General features: G+C 40.9%; 1 protein-coding gene across 10 annotated transcripts in view; it reads right to left on the bottom strand.

Annotated features, from left to right (window-relative positions):
* Nucleotides 1–17,129, bottom strand: part of dlgap2a (discs, large (Drosophila) homolog-associated protein 2a) — a 195,818-nt gene that overhangs the window by 66,472 nt on the left and 112,217 nt on the right. The window contains exon 1 of one of the 10 annotated variants that reach the window (XM_055006170.1): nt 8,850–8,926. The exons of the other annotated variants lie outside the window; for them this stretch is intronic. The gene's annotated coding sequence lies outside the window, so the exon portion shown is untranslated. Of the gene's footprint in view, nt 1–8,849; nt 8,927–17,129 lie in introns of those variants that run through there. 10 annotated transcript variants of the gene reach the window in all.

Here is a 17,129-nt window from a genome sequence, read left to right on the forward strand (position 1 = left end):
CAGTCCACTGAACAAATTTGTCAGTGTCAGTCAGTAGAACGATAGCAGGAGACCAATTCCTTGGTCACGCTACTACCTACTTGCTGGATGCTGACTGAATGACATCTGATAATGTCACACAGGAGTTATTTTTGGTGCTGTTCTTACAAATTACTGTGGAACTGGACAGAAGAGTGAAAGCAAAGCAAACCTACAAGTGCCACACATTTCTGTAAACTTCTGCAACAGAGTTGGGAAGAACTTTCTGAAGAATATTTGATTTCCATTGTGGAACAAATACCATGAGTGTGTTCAACTGTTCAACTACTTCAATGAGTGAAAAGTTTAGAATATATTTTGGTTTTAACTTAATTTGTGCATTTGTTCTATTCTTTCATTTCAGAGTACAATGAGACATTAACATGTATAAATTTTTTAAAAAAAATTGCGGTGTTCTGAAACTTTTGGCCGCTAGCGTAAGTTAGAGACTTACAATGAGGATTTTCCTCTTGATTATTTTGTCAATAGCTCAGACAAAGTCTCATATTCACAGATCAAACAACCTGTGTCAGAATGACTTACTGTGCTGTTAGTGAAGTATAACTAAGGGTGGATGCTCCTTTTCATCTTTCAAATTGGATCAAATTTATTCCTTTCAAACTTATTTTTAATGAGGTCTAAGATCTCAACCCCTGAGGTGCAGCCGTGCTCTTCTGTTGCTGTCGTCCTCCATCTGTCGAGATGAAAACATATTCTCGCTGTTTACCGATCTTATATGAGGATGTCTGCCTGGCAGCTTGATGTAAAATTAATCCAGGCTACTCTAAGCATGCATGAGGGAAAAAAGATAAGACATTTTCCCTGAGGAGGAACTGTTTTAGTAAGACTGCACATAATTCAGCAATCACAACCGTTAGTGCCGAATGTATTTAAGGAGGCTAAATCAGGTGAACCCGCTCGACCCGAGTCAGTCCAGGTGATTACTTGCTAGTAATTGCAGCAGAGGGATGATGGTACATTACAGATTGATGTGATGCTACATTTCTGTCTGAAGTTATGTCACTGTCTTACTCCAAGGCCTTTCTCTGACGGCTGACTATTCCTTGAGGTATCTCGGGGAGCTGCACTGAATAAATTATCTACCCGCAGAGTTATGGCACTTCCTGGGATTATACGACAGATGACAGACTCATCCGCCCTCCATTTCTCTTTCTGCTTTTTCACCCCTTCCACTGCTGATACAGAATTCAACATGAGCTACAGGAAAGAAGAAGAAAAAAAGCAGAACCATGACTCCAGAAGTAAGTCTCTTGAAGTTATTTAATATTTACACGAAGCAGATTGAGAGAAAGCAGCTCTTTCAGTCTGGCAAGTAGTCTGCAAACAGGGAGACAAGCACCAGTGACATCTGTGGACAAGGAGAGGGCTTGTTGTTTTCACACTGATACCAGCACCTGCCATCACATTATCGGCTTCCTGGCAAGGGTGCCAACAGCTTCCATGGACTGCTGGGATGGAAGGTGAATTTACAAATGTAATAGCAATCCAATTCCAGCTCTGCATACAGGTATAAGATTGAATTTTCTTTGGATGTCACGCTCTCACAAATGTTGATGTGGTGATAACAGTAATGATTCAGTCAGTGAAGTTGAACAAGAAAATTGGATATTTTTAAGAAAGAAAAAGACAGGATCCTTAATGTTGTTGTCTTTAGATTTAAAGTCAAACCAAATCACCACTGACTTTATCACTGCAGTGACAGAAAGTCTTCCATTGCCCTCTATTCGAATAAAAATACATTTCCCCCACCCAAAAAAATAAATAAATAAATAAACCAGTCACATCCAACCTAACACACACAATCACCCAATCATGTCTGACTTAGCACCTGAACCAATACCCGGCTCTATAATGTTGTCAAAGCCCCCCGGGATCAGCTGTGATAAACACACCTTACACCTGACACGAGACATGCAGGGATGGGAAACAGAGTCAGCGGAAGAGGCTCATTTATTAAGGGCTTCTGTTTTGTGCTGCTGCTCTGCCCGCCCCGAGTGTGAGTAAAGGTCGTTTTGCTCCTCTTAACACATTAGCATTTAAATAGCATTATATCTGCACTGAGTATCGCTGACAGCTCCCACTCTTCCACTGGCTCAGACCCTAACTGGAGTTGAAAACAAAGTTAAAAGATAATAAAGCGCTGCACTAGACTGAGAGATCAAAGGCGTGCGACCTTCAGACTTGGCAGTGGTTAGCATCGTGGCTAGCTACAGAGCTATTTAAGGGAGGATTAGGATAAAGGTAACTGTGAAGATGAGTACCGATGTTGAGGCAACACATCACAGAAAGTGTTTAATGTTTTGCATCAGTGAAAGAATCTGTCATTGCTCCAAAACTGCTTCAATGTTTGGGTTTGCTGGTTTACTGTTAAATATGTATCAGTGCAACAACAATGAAAAAGAAATTTTCTTTAAAGATGGATAGTTTCTTTGAGTGGATTACAGAAGTACATTGAAATATTTTTGTTGACCGTAGGAAACCTTTTATGTGAAGTTTGAAACATGCAAGAGCAAAGTTAATTTGAATCATGCAGGTTCACAAATTGTGAAATAAAAATCTATCGTCAACAACAAATGCCAAAGACAGGGAAAAGGGTTTGCATAACATTTTGCCAATAATAACAATAATAATAAAAACAATCTGCTTTGTCCAACAGGATGCAGCTGGCCAGAGTAAAGACCCACCCCTCATTTTCTGAGCAAAACAAATCGATAAAGCAGCTTTCTTATCCATCTCCCAAAGGTTAAATGCAGTCTCCCCAGAATTCTGGCCTTTCTTTAGAAAATCAAAGGAAGGGGAATTGTGTCCTCAACCCTCAGGGCAAATCAGCAATGACCTGAGCTATTAGATTTGTGAAGGAGCCAACGGACAAGGAGGCAAAGTCTGCAAGCCTCGTCACATCCACCATAGCGAGCTCCGATCAAAATAAGGCCCCGGCTTACGTCTTTGGCAGATATCCTACTCACTTGTCCATCCAAGTGACAGCACAGGACAATGCATGCATACATTTCAAGTGCTGCATGTGAGCTGAAAGTAAAACCAGCAGCATTTGAGCTGCCAGTGCAACACTCAGCTAACTGAGCTGTTTCAAAATGACACAACAATTGGGAGCCAATCACTTGTCACTGATATTTTTCACCCAGACCATCTGTCTGTGGCCGAGCTTGACAGCCAAAACGCCAGGAAGTAACTGTTACTTTCATGATCGTCACAATGACTGACACCTAATGCTGAGACATGAGATCAAAAACAAAGAGTCTGTTGCATTACTGTGAGCTGAGTCAGCGCCGCATGTGTCACACGTGGACATGTACGATCGCATGGCTGCTCACACACTTACACAATGGGGGAGGACCCGCTATCACAACCGGCGTTAAATCAAACTGGGAGTTCATGCTGGTGCCATTAGAGGGGTCAGTGTCATATGAATCCACACCATAACAACGATTTACACCATTAAATAGAGCAGCAATCCACACAAAGCCCCGTCTGTGAGACACACACTGATTTAAGCTGTGGATGATCACCAGTGTTGCTACAATGACACGTTACACAATAAAAAACATGGCTTATCTGTTAATCACAGATGACAAATGAAAGTGCTCTGTCACAGTGACTGGAGTTCATGTTGCTTTTATTTTGGGAACATCTGACAAAATGTCCTGTTGCATAAAGAGAGATGTCAAGTCTTGGTGTGCTTATGGGTACTACTGCAGGACGTGGAGTTGCATGCAGGATATTTACTGGCTGCAATCCACAACCTGCAGGTCCTTTTTTTTAAGTTATTTGTGTAGCACCTGCATATTTCCACATGAAAGATGTTAAGTCAGATGTACTTAAATAAAGTTAAAGATGTTATTAATGCAACAGAACTGTGATACTAAAGTCTAATCTTGAAAAAAAAATCTTCCACTTACTCTTAATGCTATAAAAGAAGCTTATACCCATATGACAAAAATACGGTTTCTGTAACAGTGAGCCACACAGAGTGCAAATATGTAATTGCAAAAGATGGCAAACCTCCATCCACTAATCAAAGCAAACTACAAGTGGTAGCTGCAACACAGGTGTTTCCTTACAATAATAAGATGGACACTGCATGCGGTTGACTATGTGATTAGGAAAAATATCCGAGAAACACTAATCAGCCTAACAAGTGCTTGATGAACTTCGGTGGGGTAATCTTTACCAAACACCGAAGCGATTTGGCTTTAATGAGAGATCAGTGAAATGAGTTATGTCTCTCTGCTTACACCCTACCGCTAGAATAACAATTCATGATCTCATATCCTGACACATTAAGCCAGAGAGAGGGTGGTGCCAAAGTTTGCCACTTAGCCCCGCCCTTTATACGCTTTTTATACAACCTTTAGCTCAGGCGATAAGGGAGGAACCAGAGATTAATGGTATTTTAAAAGGCGATTATGAACATAACAGAGTCTACTTGTGGAGAGACTCAGAGAAAAGTGCAACTAAATTCTCAAACCACCCACACTTGTTTGGCTCATACTCTGACTATAAATTGAACACACAAATCTGAAATACTTTCATAAAACTTCACACCATGATTTGTGAAGTAGATTTGACATCAGATGGAAGTCTCATTCCATTAAATATCTGGAAATTTGAATCCCAAAAGACACTTCCAAAATGAATAAAAGTAAATGGTCCTGTTACTAAGACAATTAAAACAGATCTTGACAGATGGACCATATTACCACCAGACATGTTAAACTGAATTGAAATGATTAAAATGAATGTACTCCTCTGGTTGCTGTACTTGTTCAAGTCACTTCCCCTAAAGACGTCAGTGAAGGATGATCTCAAGAATGGTGTGGAACAGTAATGGTATGTGTGCACAGGATCCATCATTCACACACTTTCCATTCATTGTCTATGCAAGCAGCCCTGCATTGTATTCTGGTGGCATTGCATTGCATTTTGAAAGAAGGGGAGTCACGTTGGTCTCTTCTCATTTGCATAAAGTTTAGCACTAGGCTAGTTTTGGCAAATCAGGTGCGTTCAGCTTAACAAGCTACCTCTGGAATCACTTTTTAAAGCAACTGAAACTGATCTAAAATGAAGACACATCCAACAACTGCTTATTTCTTGCCTCCCAAACAAGCTGCTACGTTAGTCTGGTTTGAAGCAGACTGTCCAGGATTGACAGTGTTCGTCCAATCAGCCAGTGTTTGTGCAGTTGTAGGATTGCAATACATTTATCAGTTTCCGGTTCAGGGAAGGAGAACACCAATCAGTCTGTCAATTGTGACACCAATGATGTAAAAGTGCCGTGGCTCCTTACATCTAAAAAATAAGAGGCCCCAGATTAAGAATCAGAGCCTACAGCTATCTAAAGATAAGGGCAGACTTTCCCTCCTATGTATGAAGGACTTGCTTAGACCACTGATGTGCTGGTGCAAACTTGGCCATTTGGCCGATAGTTTAAGTATACTAGGTAATCACCAACACCAGGATCTTTTTCTAGATAGATCTAACCAACAGACCAAGGCAGGTGTGATCTGTAAAAGGGTTGAGCTTGAGAACTTTGTAAAAATGCTAAAATGGAATGCAAACAATGTAGAGTTTTAAAATGTCTGGTCTAAATACATGATTTGGACTGTGGACACAGAAAGATGTAATAACCTACTGCACTGAAGCTGACAATGAGTCTTTTTTCACCTTTTGAATACACATAACCTTAGAAAAATAAAGATTCTTTAGATATCTCTAGGTCAGAGATTACCTTAATAAAGAAATCACACACATGGATAATGACTCCAATTTGCTTAACATATGGATTAACGCCTGTAAGACTAAAGACACGCAAACACCTTGTATCACAAAACCCATAAAAGTTACTCTATTGTACATGTCAGGCAGGCTTTGAGCCTGGGGGCATCTGAGGATGATTTGAATAATATTTGGAAATATCAGGCCAAGACTACCTATGCGAGTTCTGCTGGGAGAACATAATGCAATTCGGTCTGAGTTTAAAATACAGCAGGGGACAGGATGAACGCTGGATGTAGTGTGGTAAATCATTGGCCCATTTATTCACCCATTGTGCCAAGAGATTACTAAAGAAACAGGGAACATCTTTGCAATAGAGTCTGATTGCTCTTTTGTCATATTACATCTGGACAAACTCATGGTTCAAGAAGAATATGTCTAAAAAGAGCCTTTTGTCACAAGTAAGAAACCCATCACTGGAGGGGGGGTTAGACAGCCCTTCCAAAATCAATGGCAATTGTCAATGAAAGACTGTATGGAGAAATTGACTTTTTCTTTAAGACTACACCATGATCAATATTTAAAATAGTAGAAAAGATGGACTACATACCCAATGAAGTCCTAATTCCCTAAGTGCCCCTAAGTGGGAAGTAACCGTGGGAAGTAACCGACTGTTTATGTAACAGAGAAAAATAACAAACTTGCTGTGCTTTAAAGCAGTAAAACAAAAAGTCTGCGTGGGTGCACACCACAGATTTACCTTTCCTGCAACTGCCACATTAAATGATAATCTCAGATTAGCTCTCTACAGAAGGTCAGATGGTCCCATACAAATACTCAGATATATTAAAACTGGGAACAGGATATGCCAATAAACAATGCTCCTGTTTGTCATCGTGTTTTATCAACCTCCAAAACAGTGTTTTGTTTTGTTTTTGTTTAAAGAAAAAGTTTTCCAACAATGTAACCACATAATCTGACCAATGGAAAAGATTAGGATTAAAATCTAACTTAATTCATAGGTGATATACTCCTGGGAGAAAATAACCCCAAACTGCAACATGCTTAAAATATATTTAACTGCAAAGAAATGCATGTTTGTCCTGTTGCACTGTAGCCTCTAGTGGTTCCTGCTGTACCAAGCTGCATGTGGTGACACTCACACATCTGACAGTGCTGTCTGGATGTGAGAAATGGCAGCACGAGAGACCCCCACCCCCTCACACACCTCCACTCCACCACAGCAATCAAAGCCTACACCCCACTATCTTTCTCCCAGCAGGGTGGAGGTTCACCTGAGAGCATGGATTAGAGCAAAGAGAAGCTAGCGGAGGTAAGTGGGGATTGTCTGCTGAGCTTCTGTAAACAAGGGTAGCGATTAAGGGAAGGCAGTTTTTGTGTGGCTGCATGTTTTGGGATGGTCTGAGAAGACAATAGGTACAGGAGACTGTAAAATGATAGAGAGTGAACAAGAGCTATACCAACAGATATGTATATTTCTGTAGCACCTCCCAAAAGAGCTTGAGTCCATCAACGTCAGTATTAATCTCCTCTAAAATGATTAAGCTATTGGCAGGCTGTCCCAACAAACGCAAAATGGCAATTTCTCTTCTCTAACACCCAATTTCACCTACAGTGTGGCGAGTTGAATGCAGCTACAGTATTTAGCTGCAGAGAGATTATGGCGGCCAGATAAGGAGAAGCCGCTGAATGTCTGAATACTTATCGTGAGTCCGCTAATGATGAAGTGTGTTATCTGTGCTGCGCTCAGCGCTCCTCTTCAGCTCCCCTTTCTCTCTGCCAGTCAAAGTGGGGACGGAACGGTAGGTGACAGAAACTTAACAAAGTGTCAGGATCAGCTTCTTTGTTCCTCCCAAAATGACAATACTTGAGGCCTTTGTGCGCTGCAGGTTTTTGCTTCTTTTGTATTTGGAACTGAACACAATTAATACTTACAGAAATGTAAAGCGCACCACATATTCTGCTGCGGTAATTTCATCCCACACAACAACACAACAGTGGCAATGGTGCAAAACTGTCCTCCTATCTTTGTCGTATTTCTTATTCAAGCAACAATCTCCTCAATCTAAATCTTGTCACAGCTGTCTTTTCATTTACAACAGCCACAGAAATGGACTCGGAGTCCAACAATGCCCCCACGCAAACTCGTGCCAAGTGTGGTTGATTGCATGGGTTTGCATTTACATGGTGGAATCATAAATCCAGTGCAGCTACCCAGTTATGAATAAATCATGCTGAATGTGAAATTCTGCCACAGGAAAAGCCCTGTGAGTGTGTGTGAGAAAGAAAGAGAGCAAGTAAGTCACATCTTATGTAACAGCCAGGACTGCATTCCCAGGCAACTTGTTAGAGGAAGCCTCAGAACTGCTGTTGCTGTAGCAACACACTCTGAAGTTCCCATCCTTTGGAGCCATGGAGGGGTTTGGAAAATAGAGATAATCTGATATTGTCACACTGTTTATTTGCAGGGATGATTTAAGGAATAAATATGTCAAAGCTGGCCTATATAAAATCAATAAATATAGCAAATGCTTTTAATGCTGGACGCTGTATCCACTTTTCAGGACGTAGCTCATGTTTCCGGACAGACGAGAAAGTCCAGTCCAGCTCGGAGTCCTCAGAGACAATCCCATCACGGAACTGATTTTAAAAACAGTATAGGTCTCCCGAGCCCTGCAGGCAACCACACTCCTCAGCCTGAAGAAGACAATTGAAACCCTTTCCCCTCTAATGTAATTTTCCTCTCTGCAGACCACAGCAGCAGAGGGAATGGAGGGCGGAGGCCGACCATAATGACTTTTTGGAGATAGAAGTGATACCGGCAGCCAAGTTCAGATCCTTGTCTCACATTCGCCTTGTTTCTCCGAAGTCTGCCGGAACATTACGGGCACAAAGTCATTTGACGTGTTAAATAATGTGCTGTGATGTTAATCTGGGCAAAATCAAACCAGAAAAAATTAAGTATATTGACAACATTAAAAGGGTGAGATTGATAGAGTAATGAATTAATTACGTTACGGCTGATCTGGGTGTCTGTAAGAATTCAATTCACTCACAAACACGAGACGCCCACGTGTTGATTTGGATGGAGGAAGGTTGCCTGTCGCTCGGGGGGCGTGGAGGTGAACCTGCACACATCTGACAGTAAAATGTAATTAGTATAAGTGCCTGTCCCAGTGCTTTACTGGCCTAATTTCACAGCAGTGAAATGACAGAAGTGCTATTGACAGTGCCCTGGGTGCGCTCTAAATGCATCATACAAAAACTATTTACCAGCAAATGGTGGAGCAGCCAAACAGCAGATACAGCCAGTATCTCTGGCACTCTGTGATGTTATACTCATAACCTTGTTTAGTGATGTGCCACAAAAGCTGCCACTATTATTACTGCTGTGTATGTGTTGTTATTACTATTACACCATTTGTCTCAATCCTATCTATACTGCTAAGTGCTGCCTTGCCTTCAACAATTCATTATCAAACTGCCTGCAGATCAGATTTCTCTCAATCTACAAAATCAAGTCATTGTTGAATCTATGAAACCATTAGAATTTTATTTTGTAGATACTTATGTCAAATATAAAAAGGCAAGTGGTACAAATAGCATCAAGTTAGACATTTATTACGAATAATGTGAATTATTTGTCATAAATGTGAGAATTTTTTTTGCATAAATTTTGTTCCTTTGCATTTTCTCTGACTGCTCTGTCAGGTTTCCTTCCATTAAATGTCTCATAAAGCCTCAACTGATGAGAATGCCACTTAATAACCAACAAAAGGTGGCCAAATAATGACCTTTGAAGGATTGTAACAGTGGCATATCTTATCTTGTTCCTTTTAGTGCCTACTATAGCTGCCCTTACAAACTATGTACTGCTGTATGCTGTATCACAAAACTGGAACATGCTGCTTCGTCGTAATGTTGTGCCTTAATCTTTAAACGCCTTGCTCATGTATTCGTCGCAGTCCGCTGTGTGAAATGAGCTGTTTGTGTGATCTCTGTGGCTCAAACTTGTTACTCGAGATTGACAGTGTAACGTATGTGATGAGGACTTTGGGTCAGAGTGGCCAGAAAAACATGCTGGCTTGCATACTGCAAAATGAGACATGAGGTAGTAGGACATCCTCGTATTTTCTTGACATACTGCATTTGACACACTATGTATTGGGACACATTAAATGTTTTGCTTTGTTTTGTTGCGTATACTACATACTATGGTAGTATGGGTGTTGGAAACCCCAGCTATAATCATTCTTTACGGTGGTTGGTGTTAAGCACGGTTAATGCAGAAAACATGTCCAACAAAGACAGCAAAAGAAGCCGAAACAGCTGATCTGTCATGAGATAATGCGTCAAAATTAGGTAAGATTTTTTGAATACTGCTGTTTCCATTAAGTTTTTCTAATGCAATATTTTAATATGTGCATAAAAATACAGCTAGTAAGACAGACTGAAATCCACGGTAGAAATACGCTAAGTTCACCAAGATACTTGGAACAAGTGATCTCTGCAAGTGTACCCAGGTTTAGAGTCAAACCATGTCTGAACAAGTATCTATCTGACATGTGCTTACTGCCCTTTATATCAGTTTAATAGATGAATATGCAGAGTTGATGCCCCTTTACGGTACATGCCATGATGCTGTAAAACACATCTGATTTAAAAGAGTGATGTAGATTAGATATGTACACTCCTGCCGCCTTGATAGTCGACATCTGTGCAAAAGTACCCTTTTGGGGCCGGGATGGCTTTCATTTGCTTCCCCAGGCAGTCACTAAAACCCCATGATTCAAGTAATAATTCAATGGAGCGAGAGGGCTGATTGAGTCCCCCCCAGATCCAGCACAAGTAGCTGTAATGGGATCAAAGGAGGTATGGAAAACGTGGCGGAAGCCTTTGAGAGCAGCCAGACTGGACTGGATTTAAAGACAGGGCAGTCACCTGTTGTTTGACACTCAAGTGTAAAAGACCGGGAGGTACACACAGGAGCAGAGAAAACATATCGACAGCAAGTTTTGAGATTGATTGTTGGCAGGTGAAACGTGTAGCCCATTTTCACTTGATATCCCTACTTCATACTATTTTTATTCTCATCCCCAGGGGGTCTGGCTGCAGCCTCTTCCGCTGAGTCTCATCAACAAGCCATTTTTGAATCTCGGTGAGGTGAGTATGAGTAATTCATAACGTCAGACTGGTTAGCACACATGTATTTGTGTGTGGGGCTCTGTGTGCTGTCAGGTCGAGGGTATGTGAGGGAGAATGGCAGGTATAGGTGAAAGGAAGAGGGTGAATGCAAGGTCACACAACACAACAGACATCCACCCCTCCATCCACCCATCCATTCAAGACTCTACTGCAGCTCTCCACATTCGTTTCCTCCAAGCTTTGAGCTAGAGGTTGCTTAGAAACAAAGCTCGAGCACATCACAGCCAGGACCAGAGTGCTAGCCTCTGCCTGGGGCCATGTGCAGTTCATGGGGAGATGTGACAGTCACAGCAGCCAGTAGCTGTGGGCCTGTTCAGGGGCTCCAAACTCAGAAGTCTGCACTGCTAGACAATAACAGGCAGACATGGAGCATAACATTTCAAAGGCCCTTCCAAATGTTTTCCTCGGCCCAAATTTGGGCACGTCCGGTGGATCACATAGTTGAATATGCACTTTGAATTGCGTTCACTATCAAAAAATACCATGTGGACCCATCAGGTTTTAACGTGTATTTAAGTTTGGGTGGTCATCCATCACTGGGAAATACGCTACCCGTCAAAGGTTTGGACACACCTACTACTATTTTGTACATTGTAGATTACTACTGAAGACATCAAAACTATAAAATAATACATATGGAATTATATTGTAAACAAAAAAGTGTTAATCTTCTGTATTAATCTACAATGTAGAAAATAGTACAAATACTTAAAAAAAAAAAAAAAAAAAAAAAAAGCACTGAATGACAAGGTGTGTCCAAACTTCTGACTGGTAGTGTACATCAAAAAATCAAGATAGCAAGCTGTAAATAACAGAAACCAGACAGTAACTTCATTTTTCTTCTCTTTAGCATCCTGGAAATATTCTACAATGTGATGTTTCATATGAACCCAGATGTCACTGCATCACATTTTCCTTTGTTTTTTTGCTAAACTAAAAAGAAAGTGTAAGGTTTTTCAAAGAAAAAAAACACACTGATTATCTGGAGTATATGTGGCTCATTTAGAGCTGACATGATTGACAAGTCAATTAACTGATGAGCCAAACAACAGGAAACTAATTATGTTAAAGTAACATATTTTGAAAATTTGCTTTGCATTATTTCAGAGCAAAGTTCACTGATTCCAGCAAAAGTAAGCCATCTAAAAATGTCTGCTTAGGCTTTTTTTTAAAATCATTTTCTTATCTTTTTGGACCCAAATATTAATCAATTAATCAAGAAAAATAATAGAAAGATTAACTGATAATGAAAATAATTGCTAGCATGGCCTTTAGGCTGGCTAAAGGTCTAATCAGTAAATCTAACTGGCTGATAAAAGATGTAATATCCCTGCTTTACAGTTTCACATTGTAAAAGTTCCATATCAGCATCTGACATTTTCAATAAAAGGAGAATATGTTGAATCCCCCATCACATGTAGGTTATTAGTGCACCTTTTTGTTGCATTATTTCTTTATTTATGCGATAAAATAACGCCACAACAACATCTGTGTACATGTGGATTTTTCTGTATGTTCTAGTATAGATGTTGAAACGACACATCGCGGTTTGTTCCTTGACTGAAATCAATTAGCGTCTTTGATATCCCTCCCACTCTCATCTCTATATCTAACAAGGGGAGCCCCGGAGGGTAACAACCGCATCGTTGCATCACACTGCTTCCTGATTGGTCTCTAATGTTTGTCCTTGAGGCTGGCGCTTTGAAAACCTTCTATATGTAACGTGTACGCACGCTGCAAATTAATGAGCCCACAACAATTAACTCCATGAGCATCGAGAATCACAAACGACAGAAGAACAAAACAGTCTCCGGAACACTGCTGCTTCATCTAGCTGGCTTTTTTTTTTTTTTTTTTGCTGCCTCCTGGTCTTTGTCAGAGAGATTACACAAGTCTAGGAAAACATGAATTACAAAGTGTTCCATATTTGCAGGTGTGATTCAGAATCAACAAACTGTTGCGTTCAGTGAAGTCTGCTAGAGAGAATGTGATCCTACTGTAAATGAGAACAAGTGCTGTACCGTCTCATATAGTTTTGTGTTCGGAAAATCCAGACATGGTCGACGAGTAAGGAGAAAAAGGAGCAAAAGAGGCGGATGAAATAACGTGGAGCAAGGTGAGACAAGGCAAAGCGTGCAGCGAGGCATTCTTATGATGGATTAATGCTGCTTTGCATGACTTAACGAGGGATATATGAAACATGCTGTGAATCTGTTACACTCAGTGGTCAATTTAATACAATTTAATACCTAATTATGTTTCACTTTAATGTCGCCTCAACGTGAACAATGAGAGGTGGTGATTTAATTGATGCTGGTACCCTCATTCAGCTCTCTGCTAATGCCGTGGGTTCTGTCAATCTGATAAAGGCAAAAGATAATAACTCATTACCTAGAGTTATTAATGTTGTGTACTCTCAGAGAGTGCAGGGCATCTCGCTGAGTCCTATCTGCTTAGTGCAAAACCTGATCACAAACAGATTAGGAGTGACAGTGGGATGAATCTGTAAACACTGGCTGTGGCTCTGCTACATTTACAGGAGAAAGGGAGCAGCAAGGTCCACAGAGCTGCTGCTGTATATGAGGATATAAAGTTAAATGGTACTGGAGCTAATTAAAGTATTTATGGGTTTTCCCATAAGACTGAAGAGACTCTTTAAGGTCACTAGATAATGTGGACTGATGCAGTGGTAAGGTTCAGTGTGTCTTAACCTCAACTTTTGTTGCTTCTCTGACTCTCCAGCTCACAACATGACATTATGAACAAGAAAAGCACTGAGAGAGCGTAGTACTCCGCCAAGGCTGCTCAGTTGTATCATTTCCGACGGCTGAAATCTTGAAAACATTTGTGGCAGAAATCACGGCACCATAGAATGTGGCCATTTAATATAGATCTATCCAGAAACAAAATGACCTTGCACTGAACACAGGTGTGTGTAATGCATGTGTACGTTATGTACGGATACCGAATCACATGACCTAAATATGTAGCGGACAGCGGGAATTGATGGGACTCGGAAACACCCCCACAATTTAATCAATTGTTTACTGCCAAAATCTAATCAGTTGGTCCTTGTGTCATTTCTGACCTTCCCTGAAAAAATTTAATCGAAATCCGTTGGTCCGTCTTTGAGTAATACTGCTAACAGAGAGACAGACAGACAGACAAACCAACGGCGATCATCACAGAACTCTGCCACGTTCCTTGGCGGAGTAATAAATAGTATATTTTAAAGGGTAGAGCTGTTTTGCCAGACTGAAAGACTGTACCAAATTTAGAATTGTCACAAGTATTTTTAAATTAGTAAGCTGTTGTCACTGTAGCCTCACAGCTTGTTCCATCAAACACTTAAAAATCATAAATCAACCCTTCTGAATTAGACAGCAGTTTGAAAGAGAGATACAGAAAATGAAACACAAAAATGGGAGAGTAGTAGAGCTCTCCTCTGTCCAGACAGACAGTCTCATCAGCGTGTTCATTAAAAAAGTACTCAGCTGCCTGCTGGTGTTCATTTGTTGTACCTTAGAGGTTGGTAGATACGGGGCAGTGCGAGAGAGATTTTAAAGAATCCCGCCGGTGAAAATCAAGTTGTTAACATATCCATATAGTGTTTTTTATATGCAGGAAGACGTGTCATGAATGGAATGCTTTGGGTGTTATGGCCAAGCATTTCCATGTTGAAGCTGCAGTGTATCATTGACCATCTCATAAGAGGTTCATACATAATAAACCTAAAGAACCAATTCTGTTGACTTGTAGGATGAGGATTTCTGTATCATTATTTATCTTAAGAACTGGTTTCAAACTTGTATGGCTGAATTGCCCCACTAATACAATTTGCCATTGAGAAAGGCAGTGATTTCACACATTTTAAAGACAACAACAGTGTGAAGGTACATCTAAGGCATTTAAAGGCAAAAAGGGATTATTTCTTTGTTTAAAAAAAAATTGCAATATTCACCAATGACACGCATATATGAGTTTTTAGGGGCTTATTCAATGATCGGAAGTTGACTTTAAAAGTGCTTGGAGGTCTTATTGGTGTCAACAGGAAAATACCAGAGGTTGCATTACCTGTAGAGAAATGCCTGAGCAGGGCAACAGTGATGGATTGTTTGGTTTTAAGAATGAACGTTGAGTGGGGCTGGCTGTCAGAGTATTTCAGACAGAACCCAATTTAAGTATCCTGAGTGTTCTTTGAAAGCGCTACAGCTCAAAGGGAGTGTCCCTGCTGCTACAAAAAGGGCAAAATATAAGACTGACTGGATTATTTTGAATTCACAAAAATAAAAGGCTTAGGACCTGCTATACATGATTCAGACCTCTCGGCCAGAAGTCGCATGTGAGAAAGAAACAGGGTATTACATTTCAGCTAAAGACCGCTGATAGAGGGCCATGAGTCATGGCATGCATCCATCATCTGTGGCTCCACAGCTCAGTTTCCTGCCATGAAGATTAACCTAAAATGACCTCCACAAGACTGGGCAAGGAATTAATGTTTCCTGAGGTCCACATTGGACCCAGGTATTGAGTTGTAATAAGGACCCTTCAGGGAAGCGGGGGCCTTAGGGTGAGGACACGGTACACACTATTAACCCCCACGATCTTGGATTATTGCCATGTCAGGCTGATGCTAGTTATCACACACCGGCCTGAGTGAAAGGGCCGGCTATTGTGTCCCGAGGTTAGCTTGCCACAGGAGGGACTGTGATTGAACACAGTGAGCGACAACAAAAAGCTGCACTCATTTCACTTCTCCTCAGAAGCACAGAGTGAATTTCCTGGACAAAGAAACCAAATTTGAGGCAATCACAAGGCTTTAGACTCACACAGCCCTGACTCTCATATTCAGCCACAAAACCAACAATCCCCTAGTAGAAGGATTTCTGAACTGTGTTATCAATAAATCACTTCTAAATTCAGATCTCCAAATAACCCTTCTCCAAAACTTGTGTAGGAGGAGAAGTCATTTGTGAGCAAATCAGCGCCACTCGTGGATGTTCCCTGATGGGGATGGAATGAGAAGGAATGGAGGGGGGCAGCTCAAACTCATAGAAGTGCAGTTTTGTCATAATTGTTGCTGAAAATAATGACAGTCCCCTCTAGCAGTTCAAGCATTGAGCATTGTTTCTGCCTTATTTATGTTCTTTGAGTGTATGTTCCCTCTTGAAAACCAGGTTTGGAGGAGGGGGAGGAATGAGATAAGTTTATTTTTAGCAGTGAAAAGTGTGTCTGTAGCTCCAGGACTGAGCCTCTAAGGCACGGAGACATGCCTGTCATGAATTGGAATGAGCGGAAGCAATAAAGATTTGAGCTTAAAATGAGTTTAATAAGAAGACAGTCTGTAATGACATGAAAAGGAAAATGCTGTGAAGTTGCTTGCAAGCAGCTCCACAGACACAAAGCGGAAAAAATGACAGCTAAATTAGAGACTGCAGTCAGTTACTGGCCTGAATTATTATGTAAGGTTTAATACTGTGGCAGTGATAATTGTGATGTTGTTTTCTCTGCATCATTCAGCTTTCCTAGCCAAACTTACGGTCCTCTGAGCATATGTTTGTTATGTCGCTAGCAACTCTTAATCCGACTAGCGGCAATGAATTCGAGGCCACTGGGAAATCTGTCCAACTTGCTCAACTCATTTTGTGTTCACCTGAGTTGCACTGAGGTTAAGAGCTAATAGAGGCAGATAGAGTGGTCACTGAAGTACTGCATCCCAAGTTCCTACACAGTGGAAGCGCATGTGCCCAAACACATCATTATTAAAAGACAGTGTCATTAGGGAAGAATGGAGGAGAACAGATAGAAAAGGAAGCCTTATTTCCTGTTGGCAGACATGCTTTCAAGAATCCAATGTCTTTTCCCAGCGCTACTGAGCCAAATATCTGGCTAAATGAAGAGGCTGCAGAGCATGATAATGTGATTTTGGTGCAAGCGCATGAAGAAGAGAGGAACAACACAAAGTGAGAGGTAGCATTTGGCAATAAAAACCAGCAACATCTTTGAATTGAGCAAAAAATAGCTCCAATGTTTTACTGAAGGATGTGTGCTGTGTTCATTATCTCCCATGTCACGGTGATTCAGTGTCAGTGAAAGACTTACAGTCTGTCATAGGGCACAGAGGACTGAGT

The sequence above is a fragment of the Amphiprion ocellaris genome, chromosome 20 (assembly GCF_022539595.1).
Source record: "Amphiprion ocellaris isolate individual 3 ecotype Okinawa chromosome 20, ASM2253959v1, whole genome shotgun sequence".
Lineage (NCBI taxonomy): Eukaryota > Metazoa > Chordata > Actinopteri > Pomacentridae > Amphiprion > Amphiprion ocellaris.